Genomic DNA, 12,073 nt, shown 5'->3' on the forward strand with positions numbered 1-12,073 from the left:
ACACTCAAATGACTATTGGACATCTAATGACAAGGAAGAATTCAATCATCTTGCATCTCTCACAAATTAAAAGGAAGAGAAAGCAGTTGAAATGTTGTGATTTTTGTGATGTATAGCTTTGGTTAGTCTTCTCAAATGAATAGACTAAAAGAACAATAGAGTCTAGGGTGGTTTGATATATTCTAATGGGAGTTACAGGTTTAGTAGTGCCATGATCAGTCTCCAAGTGGGAGGTTATTGTTGTGGAGTCTAATTAGTCTCCAAGTGGGAGATTGTTGTGATGTAGAGCCTAATTAGACTCACAAGTTTATTCGGCATGGTTTTCTCCCCATATTATTTCTACAGGTGTTTGGGGGAAAAATCTTGTATAAAAATCTTAGGGTTAGGGATTTCATAATGTAATGGTGATATTGTAGCTTCCTGCAACGATATTGAGCTATAAGGGATTGCAGATTGTAATCACTGGATAAAAATAATATTGGACTTGTTGTTGGTGGACCTAGCCCATGGATTGGGTGAACCACGTTAAATCTTGGTGTCTTGTGTTCTCTTTTATGCAATCTACTATTTTCTGGTATTGGTTATATTTGCATGTAATTATTTTTTCTATCTGAGGTTAATCCTAATACGTGGTATTAGAGCCAGGTTGGTCATCATTTTTTTTAGCTAGACCATCGTCATTTTTTTTTTGGTGATCCTCTGTAGGAAGGTCTCACAGTTGAGTGGGAGTCTCATGGTTGAGTGGGAGTGATGGCAGATGAGGGAAAGCTAAGGGTTGACAATTTTAATGGGCAAAAATTTTAGTTATGGAAAATGTAAATGGAGGACTATCTTTATTAGACGGATTTATGGAAGTTGTTGGAAGGAAAAACCAAGAATCAGGGATCTATGACAAATGACAACTAGGATCTTTTAGACAAAATAGCATTTGGAAGCATTTGATTATTCCTGGCACCATCAATGGCACTTAATATTACAAAAGAAAAGATGATATAAGAGTTGATGCAAACCCTTGTGAAACTATATGAAAATCCCTCTGCTTCAAATAAGGTATTGTTGATGAAGTGTTTATTTAATATTAAAATGACAGAAGGTGAATCTAGTGCAGATCATTTAAATGAGTTTAATACTATTACTAGTTAGTTATCTTCCATGGGTATCAATTTTGATGAAGAAATTAGGGCTCTCTTGATTTTGTGTTCTTTTCCTGAAAGTTGGAATGGCTTGGTAATGGTCGTGAGTAATTCTATTTCTAGATCTAATACCCTAAAATATGATGATGTGATCGGTGTTATTTTGAGTGAGGAAACTTGTGGGAAAAACTCAGGTGGATCTACATCAGGAAGTTCTTTGAATGCAAAAAGTAGAGGTAGAATGACTGCGAGAGGAAATAATTATGAAAATCGTGAGAAATCAAGAGGAAAGTCAAAGGGGAAGAGGTCTCAATCCAGAGGACAGAGAGATTGCTAGCATTGTGAGAAATCAGGGCATAAGAAGAAAGATTACTATACTCAAAAGAGCAATGAAGGAGATAAACCAGAAGGGAACAAAGAGGCAAATGTGGTAAGTAACAAATCCAAAGAGGATGCTTTGCTTTTGTCTTTAGAAAGCGTTGATGATTCATGGGTTTTAGATTTTGGTGCTTCATTTCATGCTACACCTCATAAAGGTTATTTTATTGATTATGTCTAAGGGGATTTTGGGCTTGTTTATTGGGGGATAATGAACCCTGTTAGATTGTTGGCAAAGGAAAAGTTAAGATTAAGTTGTAGAATGAGAATCATTGGCTACTACATGAGGTAAGACATGTTCCAAGGCTAAGTAGGAATTTAATTTTAGCAAGGCAACTAAGTGATAAGGGTTGTGTAGTTACTTTTAATGATAAAAATTGGAAGGTTTCAAAAGGTTCCCTTGTAATAGAAAAAGGTGTGAAAGTAGGCATCTTATATCTTTGTACAGGTCATATTGTTCCTTCTACTTTGATTGTTTCAGAGAAAAATGAATATTCAAGAACAGTTGCTGCAATTAAGCAGGGAGAACAAATAGTTGTTGTAGATTCTGATACAATGTTGTGGAACAACAAACATTGGGCACATGAGTGAGAAAGGTATGAAAGTACTTCATTCAAAGCAAGTTTTACCAAATCTGAAATATGTTAATATGGATTTCTTTGAAAGTTGTGTGTATGGAAAACAAAAGAGAGCGATTTTTGTGAAGACTGGGAAGGAAAATAAAAGTGAGGAATCAGAGATTGCAGATATAGATGTATGGGGACCAACTTAGGTATCTTCCCTTGGTGGCTCTCATTATTATGTTACATTTATTGATGATGCAACTAGAAAAGTATGGGTTTATTTCTTTAGACAAAAATTTGATGTATTTCAAACTTTTAAGAAATGGAAATGTTTGGTTGGAAATGAGACTGGTAAGAAATTAAAATGTCTTAGATTTGATAATGGTGGTGAGTATTGCAGTCATGAATTTGAACATTATTGCTCCACTAATGGTATTCATAGACATAAAATTGTTCCAAGGACTCCACAGGTGGAGTGGCTGAATGCATAAACAGGGCTATAATGGAGCACGCAAGAAGCATGAGGTTGCATGCTAGGTTGCCCTTAAACATATGGGTGGAGGCTTTCAATATTGTTTTATATTTTATTAATAGAGGTCCCTCCACTCTAGAGGATACTTCAGAAGAAGCATGGAGTGGTAAAAAGGTGAGTTATTCTTTTCTTAGAACCTTTGGTTGTGAAGCATTTGCTCATATAGATTATAAAAATAGAACCAAGCTAGAAGCTAAGTCAAAGAAATGTGTATTTGTTGGATATGGCATTGATGAATTTGGTTATAGGCTTTAAGATTTTGAAAATTGTAAAATTATAAGAACCAGGGATGTCATATTCAATGAGAAAGTGTTGTACCAAGATTTGTTGCAGCAACATGAGAAGAAAGAAGATGATTATTTAGTGTTGGATGATACTCCAAAAACTGATGTTCCAACAATTCCTCCTGATCTGCAACAAACACAACAACAAATACCACACACCCTAGTGAATGTTAGATGGTCAACAAGGATAGGTAGACCTACAGAAAGATTTACTCCTTTCTTGTATTCTATTTTACTTACTGATGATGGTGAACCTAGATGTTATGATGAAGCTATACATGTGGATACAAAGATTCAATGGAAGTTTGCAATGAAAGAAGAAATGGACTCTTTGCTGAAAAATAAGACATGGGATTTATGCAAGATGCCTGTTGGTAAAAAGGCTTTATAGAATAAGTGGGTTTTTAGGTTGAAAGAAGAGGATAGAGGTAAGAAAAGATTTAAAGCTAGGTTAGTTGTAAAAAGATTTGCACAAAAAAAAGACATTGATTTTGAAGAGATATTCTCTCTTATTGTAAGATGACTTCTATTCGCACTATTTTAAGTATTATGGCTACTGAAGATTTGCATTTGGAGCAACTTGATGTTAAAACAATGTTCCTTCATGGTGATTTGGATGAAGAGATATCTATAGCACAACCACAGGAATTTGAGGTCAAAGGTAAGGAGAACTTAGTGTGCAAATTGAAGAAAACTTTATATGGCTTGAAGCAAACACCTCAACAATTGGTATCAGAAATTTGACAATTTTATGCATAAGCATGGATATAGTAGGTGTCATTCAGATCATTGTGTTTATTTTAAGGGGTTGGATGATAGTAGCTACATTATTTTATGTTTATATGTTGATGATATGCTTGTAGCTGGGTCTAACATAGATAACATTAAGGGGTTGAAACGCCAGTTAGCACGTGCATTTGCTATGAAGGATTTCAGGGCAACAAAAAAATTCCTTGGTATGAATATTTGCATAGATAGTAAGAATAGGAAATTGATATTATCTCAAGTTGATTATATTGAGAAGGTGTTGCAACATTTCTCTATGGAGAATGCTAAAGTTATCAGTGCACCTTTACCTGGTCATTTGAAGTTGACTAGGGAGATGTGTCCCAAGACACAAGAAGAGGAGGATAAGATGTCTTAGGTACCTTATGCTTCAACTGTAGGAAGCTTGATGTATGCTATGGTATGTACATGGCTAGATATTGCACATGCAGTGAGAGTTGTTAGCAAGTATATGAGTCATTCAGGAATTGAGCATTGGAATGTAGTTAAATGGATTCTTAGATATTTGAGAAGAACATCTAGTAAATGTTTACACTTTGGGGGCTCTACTATTGATTTACAAGGCTATGTTGACTCAGATTTGGTAGGGGATATTGATACTAGGCAGAGTACTACAGGTTATGTATTTACTATTGGTGGGGCAACCATGAGCTAGATTTCTAGGTTACAAAAGGTTAATGCTTTATCCACTACAGAGGCAGAGTATGTTGCTACTACAGAGGCAACCAAGGAGATGATATGGCTTTAGTTCTTCTTGGAAGAATTGGAACACCCTCAAAAAGATAATTATTTGTTTATAAATAATCAAAGTGCCATTCGTCTTATAAAGAATTTAGCTTCGCATTCAAAGACAAAACACATTTAGTTGCGGTACCATTTCATTTGGTCAATTTTGGATGATGGATAGTTAAAGTTGGACAAGATACATACAAATGGCAATCCAATAGATATGTTTACAAAGGTAGTGACAAGGGAGAAGTTGAATTCCTCTTCAGCTTTGGTTGGACTTCTTGACTGAATAGAATAAAAAAACAACAAAGTACAGGGTGGTTTGATATATTCCAATGGGAGCTACTAGTTTAGCAGTGCTATGATCAATCTCCAAGTGGGAGGTTATTTTGGTGGAGTTTGATCAGTCTCCAAGTGGGAGATTGTTGTGATGTGGAGCCTAATCAGATTCAAAGGTTTATTTGATGTGGTTTTCTCCCCATATTATTTCTATGGGGGTTTGGGGGAGCACTCTTGCAGGGTCCTGGGGTAGCGGCCCAGATGCGCTCCCTGTTGTAGTATAGGGTGGGGTCAAGGAGCAACGCCTTCACAAGGGTTTTTGGGGGCACGCCAAAAATGCCCTTATATTGTAAAAGGTGTCAACTACTATTTTTCCTATCGGATGACTTATTTTGACCCTAATTTTGTAAGCGACAAAATCTTGTATAAAAAGGCTTAGAGTTAGGGATTTCATAATGTAATGGTGATATTGTAGCTTCTTGTAGCAGTATTGAGCTATAAGGGATTGCATATTGTAGTCACTGGATAATAATATTAGACTTGTTGTTGGTGGACGTAACCTAGGGATTGGGTGAACCACGTTAAATCTTGGTGTTTTGTATTCTCTTTTATGCAATCTACTAGTTTTTGGTATTGGTTATATTTGCATTTAACATTTATTTCTGTCTGAGGTTAATCCTAACATGAAATGCATTTTATTATATAAATTTATCTATAACATTACTATCACAAATCTACATTTCTAATTACCCTAACCATTACATATGCACAACTCTAATCTAACCATAACTCTTAACCCTAACACACAAATGACTATTGGACATCTGATGATGAAGAAGAATTCAATCATCTTGCATCTCTCGCAAATTAAAAAGGAAGAGAAAGTAGTTGAAATTCATTTTACTATATAAATTTATCTTTAACATTATTAACACAAATCTACACTTCTAATTCTTCAAAACCATCTTCAACATAAATAACCAATTATGTATGATTTATATATCTTAATTTTTCATACTTAAAGATCCATAATTTTTTAATTTTTTTTTAAAATTGTATTTATGCACAAGAGGTTGATTGTTCATATTCTAGGGCTCGTTTGGTTGCAGGCATAAGAATGGATAATAGGAATGCATATTGGGAACAAGAATGACTAATCCAATAACAACTATTTTTTGGAATGGGTATAAGCTCATTTTAGAGCCAAAATGAGAATATGTATTCCTATTCCCTATTCCAATTGACAAACCAAATAGAAAATAGAAAATGTATTCCAAATTTTCTATTCCTATTCTAGCAACCAAACGAGTTAATGAAAATGAAATTCTCAACCTTAAAACACAAAATAACCCACCAATTGGCCCACTTTAAGACAAGAAATTTGAAACAGGAATCCACTACCTTGCAACCAAATGTTCTTTACACACGAGCTTGCAATATACATGGATTCAACCTATGAGTTTGTAATATACATAGATTCAACCTATGCACTAGATACTCTAAAGGATGTCCATACCCTATACCAACCTATATATAATTTTATGCAAAAATGTCTTAATGATTGAAATTTTTACAGATTACAATAAATACATTTTACATTTTACATTTTTAATTATGAGTTTGCAATATACATAGATTCAACCTATACACTATACTTTAAGGATGTCTATCCACTGCACCAACCTTAATTTTAAAAAAAGTTAAAACCTTCTAATATTTTTACTAAATATAAGAATTATATATTAAATTAAATAAGAAAAATATACCTTAGAACATTTAACAAATTGAACTAATAATTTTCATTTTTTATTAAAAATTATTAATTTATCTTAATTTTAAAAATATTTACACCTTTTAATATTGTTACTAAATATAACTAGTATTCTTACTAAATATAAGAATTATATTACTAAATAAATTAGGAATTTCTCTAAATAGTAAATTATACCTTACAAAAATATACTTACAACATTTTAAAATACTTTTTTTTTTTTGCTCGGTAAACGACCTAAGCCTTGATACATTTTATTAATAATTGAATAAATATAACCATGTTTCCCCGTTCTGACGGGCACAGGTAGGAAAAAACGGGGAAAGAAAACCTCCTGTCTTGCCCGGGACCTTAGTCCTATGTTATACAATAGTTAAAGGGGCATACCCCAGTGCTTACATCAAAATTTCCAGATTTTTACAAATGTCTTCCAAGGAGGAATTAGATTGGAGGGAGGATTATCACCATTTGTCTACATTCATCAATATCAACAAATGTTAAGGGTTAAATGTATCTTAAAGAAAAACGAACAATAATAAGTAGCCACTTGGTCCTCTTATTTAGGATAAATTACATGTTGAGATTGGAAAGTAAGCTCAATTTGTAATCCTATTAATTAGATTTTTATCATAATTGAAAGGTCTATCTTAAATAAATTTTATAATTGTTTAGTTAATGTTATAGTGTTAGAGATTTTGAAATAAAGATAACATTACATATGTAAACAAGTTCTTTATTCTTTTAAAGATTAATTTCCTTACATAGTTAGATGAAGGTTGTTTCACCAATTGAATTAAACTAGAATCTAGGGAAGGGCAAACCGAAAATCCATCTATAATATCTAAGAATTTTAAAGATTTCAAAAATTCTATTGCGTGGAGTACAATCTAAATTAACACATCAGAAGCTTAGTACTTAAATCTATTAAAATTTGTCTTGTTATTGACACAGAGACACGCAAAGAAAATTTCGTCTCCACATACAAAAGACTGTGTAGTATCTAAATATATATTCTATTAATATATGCTTGTCTGTACAGTAACCCCTATATCCCGTTTTAATAGAAAGATACATATGATAACAGAGTATAAGACATATTCGCTTGAAGATCTATCAGTAACAACTTATCTACAGAGGCACCGTATTTTAAAATCGGGTGATACAAGCCAAAATTTGATATATGATAGTATTCATATTGACCCACGAGATTACTTACTTTTTGAGTACCATTATAATTTCTGACACTTCATGCAGAGAGTAGCTGTTGAACCAGGGGGAAATTCAAATGTTGATCTGCTCCTACTGGTTTTGTCATAGTTTGGAAGACAGAATTCCACTTCCTCCATGTTGTTGAAATCCACATTTGGTTGGATATAGGCATCCTATGCCCTCAGATAGCCAGTTAACCAGTTCCTTCCTTGGTCTTCGATGATTCCCCTCCATCTCATCATAAAAATTTATGCTTGTCTCCATACGCGGCCATTCATTGTAAAACTTGATATTATCCCTAATAACCATGCAAGGGCATCTTGGGCTCCTTTCCAATTCCTGACTGTTGACCTCAAATTCCATGTATGCTTTTGGGAGAGGAATGCGGAGCGGAGCATCAATGTTTGCAACAACAATTTTCAAGCCCACTAGCCAGCAAGGATTGAAAATATTGTGGGTGATCTTGATGATATCCCATTTTTCAATTCCTGCCCGAACCAAACAACCTACCCATAGCCCAACTATGTCACTGTTAATCCTCCAAGAGTAGTCATAACTGAATACTCCTTCCCCTAAAGCCTGATTGACTGTTATACGGCTCATGTCATCTATGGGCCTCAAAATCCTGTTCCATTGCTCTTGCGTTATTGGCCCACAGAAAGCCACTGTGCGATTTTCATAAGCGTGAAACAGACTGATGTTTGAATCCATTTTTAGCCTGTTTCGTTGCCAAGTTTGCAGCTAAAATCAAATGCTGAGAGAATGAATTGAAAACCCCTAAAATAGCTAATGCGGATGAGTCAAATTTTCTAGATACCTAATAATGGAAAGGCATGCAAATGATCAATATGACTCCTCTCAAGATCATTATATTGAAAAGATTGCTAGCAGTAGTGAGGGATTTCCTGTAAAAAGGTACTCTGTTAAATGCATGTGAAATCTAACTAAATATTGATGTTGGTAAGGGTATGATTAGTCCCTTCCTGTTGTGCAGATTTTAATGATTGAAAGTTAGGGAATTAATACCATCAGCTCCTTGATTTGCTAATTTATCAGCCTCTCTATTGCCTTCTCTGAATATGTGAGTGAATCTTATATCTTCAAATGCCGAGAGAGACTTTATAATTGCTTCTAGTTTAGAGTTTAGTACCTAGTTTGGTGTGCTTCCTTTTCGAAGCGCATTAATAATGATTTCAGAGTCCCCTTCTATTATGAGTTTTTTAATGTTTGATTTAATGAATAGATTAATTCCTTCTTCTACTGCTGCTAGTTCAGCCATATTATTGGAAACTATTTCTAAAGATTCTCATCTTTTAGTAATCCAATTCCCTGATTCGTCTCTAATGATACATCCTATTCCTGCTTTCCCAGGATTTCCTCTTGATGCCCCATCAAAATTTAGTTTCATCCACCCAGATGGGGGAGACTCCCATTTGCAGTAAAATCTAGCAAGGTCATTTTTCTTTTTATAAGTTAATGGGGGATTTATTAATAGTGGCCATAGCTTTTTAATTTTTGCATCCCAGTTAGAGAAGGATCCCTCTTCTCTAGCTCTCTTTCTAAGATCACTATTCACGACTTCCGAAATTGCTACTTCTATTTTTGAAAATAGAGCAGTTTCTGAGAGATATTGTTCTAAGAAAATTTGACAATTATGTTCTTTCCAAATTTCCCACATGACTATTGCCGGTGATATATTCCAGAGTTTGCCATATATTTTCTTAGGATCCTCTTTTGGCCATCCCATCAAATGACCTTCCCAGTTTCCTGCTATTGGGGAAGACCAATTGAGTTTCCTTTGTATCCATCTCCAACATTCCTGAGAGAATTTGCATGAGAATAAGAGGTGATCTACATTTTCTTCTTCTTCTTTACAGAGAGGACGTCTAGATGGTCCTTCAAAACCCATTTTCCTAATCCTATCTTCTGTAAGTATTTTCTTTTGCATAGCTGCCCAGAGAAACATTCCTACTTTAGGAAGATTTGCTAGGTCCCAACATAGGTTCAAAGGTAGGGTGTTGACATCCCATTGTTGTGAGTTGGTTTTAATCCTATATCCATCTCTAACTTTATAGCTTCCATCCTTTGAAACTGCCCAGATGAGTTATCCTCCTTGTCTTTACAATCTATGGTCTGGTTTTTTAGTAATAGTTCCAATTTTTCCTTGTCTTCTGGATTGATGTCAGTTTCCGAAACTGATTTCCATTTCCATACCTTCCCCCAATTTGATTCAAATTCCTCTATATAGTCTTTGAATTTGGTGCCCCATAGGGTTTTTAGTTGAAATAAAGTTTCAGGGGAGAAGTTTGAGTTAATCAAAGGAGGATTTCCATTCCAGGAATCTTCCCAAAACAAAGCTTCCTTTCCATTCCCTATATCCCATGTTAGATATTTAGAAATCAAACTACGATTATTCAGAAGAAAGTTCCAACCAGTCGATCCTTTGGGAGGAGAATTAATTCTAAAGAGTGAAGTTTTATCTAAAGGGTTGAGATATTTATTGTATAAAATTTTTGCCCGTTTCTTGTCGCTTTCTTGGTAGAGTCTCTAGACTTGTTTTGCTCCTACTGCTTCATTCTGCCATTTGAGGTTTTTGACACCTAATCCTCCATATGCTTTTGGTCTACAGATCTTTTCCCAACTGATTAATGCTGCTTTTTTCTTGTCTTCCAGTCCTTTCCAGAAGAAGTTTCGAAGTTTACTTTCTAGTTTAGCATTGGTTTGTTTTGGAAGATAAGAACATGATAATTGATAAGAAGGGATGGCTGTCAATACTGCCTTAATTTTAGTTGCTTTCCCTGCCTTGGTTAACCATCTACCTTTCTAGGATTCAGTTTGGAGGTCAATTTTGCTAATTATTTGCTCCCATCCCAGATTACTTTTCTTATTTTTATCTAGGTAGATCCCCAAGTATCTGAATGGGAATTTGCCTTTTCTAAATCCTAGTTTTTGACAAATTAGATTTTCCATTTCCAATTTAGTATTTAAAAAGAAAATTTTTGATTTTATGGCATTTATCATTTGCCTAAATGCCTTTGAGTAAGTATTTAGGATGTGTTGTATCTGATCCGTCTCTTCCAATGTGCTCATTCCGACAAGGATTATGTCATCCACAAATTGTTGATGGGTAGTATTTTCAACTCCTTTAGTGACTTTAACCCCGATAATTTTTCTTTCTCCTTGCGTTGTTTTAATAGCCCTTCCAAATGCTTCTGTCATTATGATAAATAGGAAAGGAGAGATGGGATCTCCTTGTCTAATGCCTCTTGAGATATTAAAGAAGCCTTCTGGGGTGCCATTGATAAGAAGAGATATTTTGGGGGTTGATAAGCATTGATAAATAGTGTTAATCCATTGTTTGGAGAAACCAAAGGCTTCTAAAGTTTTGCATAGAAATCTCTAATCTACCTTATCGTATGCTTTCTGAATGTCAAGTTTGAGTAGCATACAAGCTTCTTTATTTTTTAATGCAGAATGAATAGTTTCCTGGATGATTGATATACCATCTAGTATTGATCTACTTGGGACAAATCCAGTTTGTTCTTCCGAGATAAGTTTGGGCAAGAATTTTTTGAGACGATTTGCTAGAATTTTTGAAAACACTTTGTAGATAGTATTACATAGTGCAATAGGCCTAAAATCTCCTGGTGTAATACTTACTTGCTTTTTAGGTATAAGGGTTAAGAATGTATGATTGATTTCAATTAAGATGGAACCTCCTTTATGAGTTGCTTCTAATGCTTTTCATAAGTCCTCTCCTAAAATATCCCAAGATTTTTGAAAGAAGAAGGCTTGGAAGCCATCGGGACCGGGGGATTTTTCTGGGTTCATACTAAAGAGTGTTGTCTTGACCTCTGAGAGGGAGATAGGTTCATTAAGGAATTTATTATTGTCTCTGAGATCAGCTTAGGAATATGTTTCAACATTTCCCCTTGATCACATTTGTTAGAGGATTCAAAGTCATTGAGAGTATTATGGAAGTATTAAGTGAATATTCTTGCTACTTCTATTGGATTTTCAGTTTGCCTTCCCTCTAGATTCCTAATTTTGTTTATATTGATATAGTTTCTATTGTTAACGGTGCTATTATGGAAAATTTTTGTATTATGATCTCCTTCGAGGAGCCATTTTTCTCTAGATTTCTGCCTCCAGAATGTTTCTTCTTTTGCTAGAATTTCTTTGTGTCTTAGAAGATACTCTTTTTCTAATTGATATGATTCATTATTCATTCCTTTTGTAATAATTTCTTTATTTAATTTACTCATTTTATCTTCAATGTCTAATTTTTCTTTAAATATATTTTTGAAATGTTGATGGTTCCAATTTAGGATCTTATGTTTTAGGCTTTTAAGCTTAGAGACCAGGCAAAACATTTTAGATCCTTCATACTGATCCTCCTTCCACCAATT

The sequence above is a fragment of the Cupressus sempervirens genome, chromosome 11 (genome assembly GCF_028749045.1).
Source record: "Cupressus sempervirens isolate cs-2001-9-10 chromosome 11, ASM2874904v1, whole genome shotgun sequence".
Taxonomy (NCBI): Eukaryota; Viridiplantae; Streptophyta; class Pinopsida; order Cupressales; family Cupressaceae; genus Cupressus; species Cupressus sempervirens.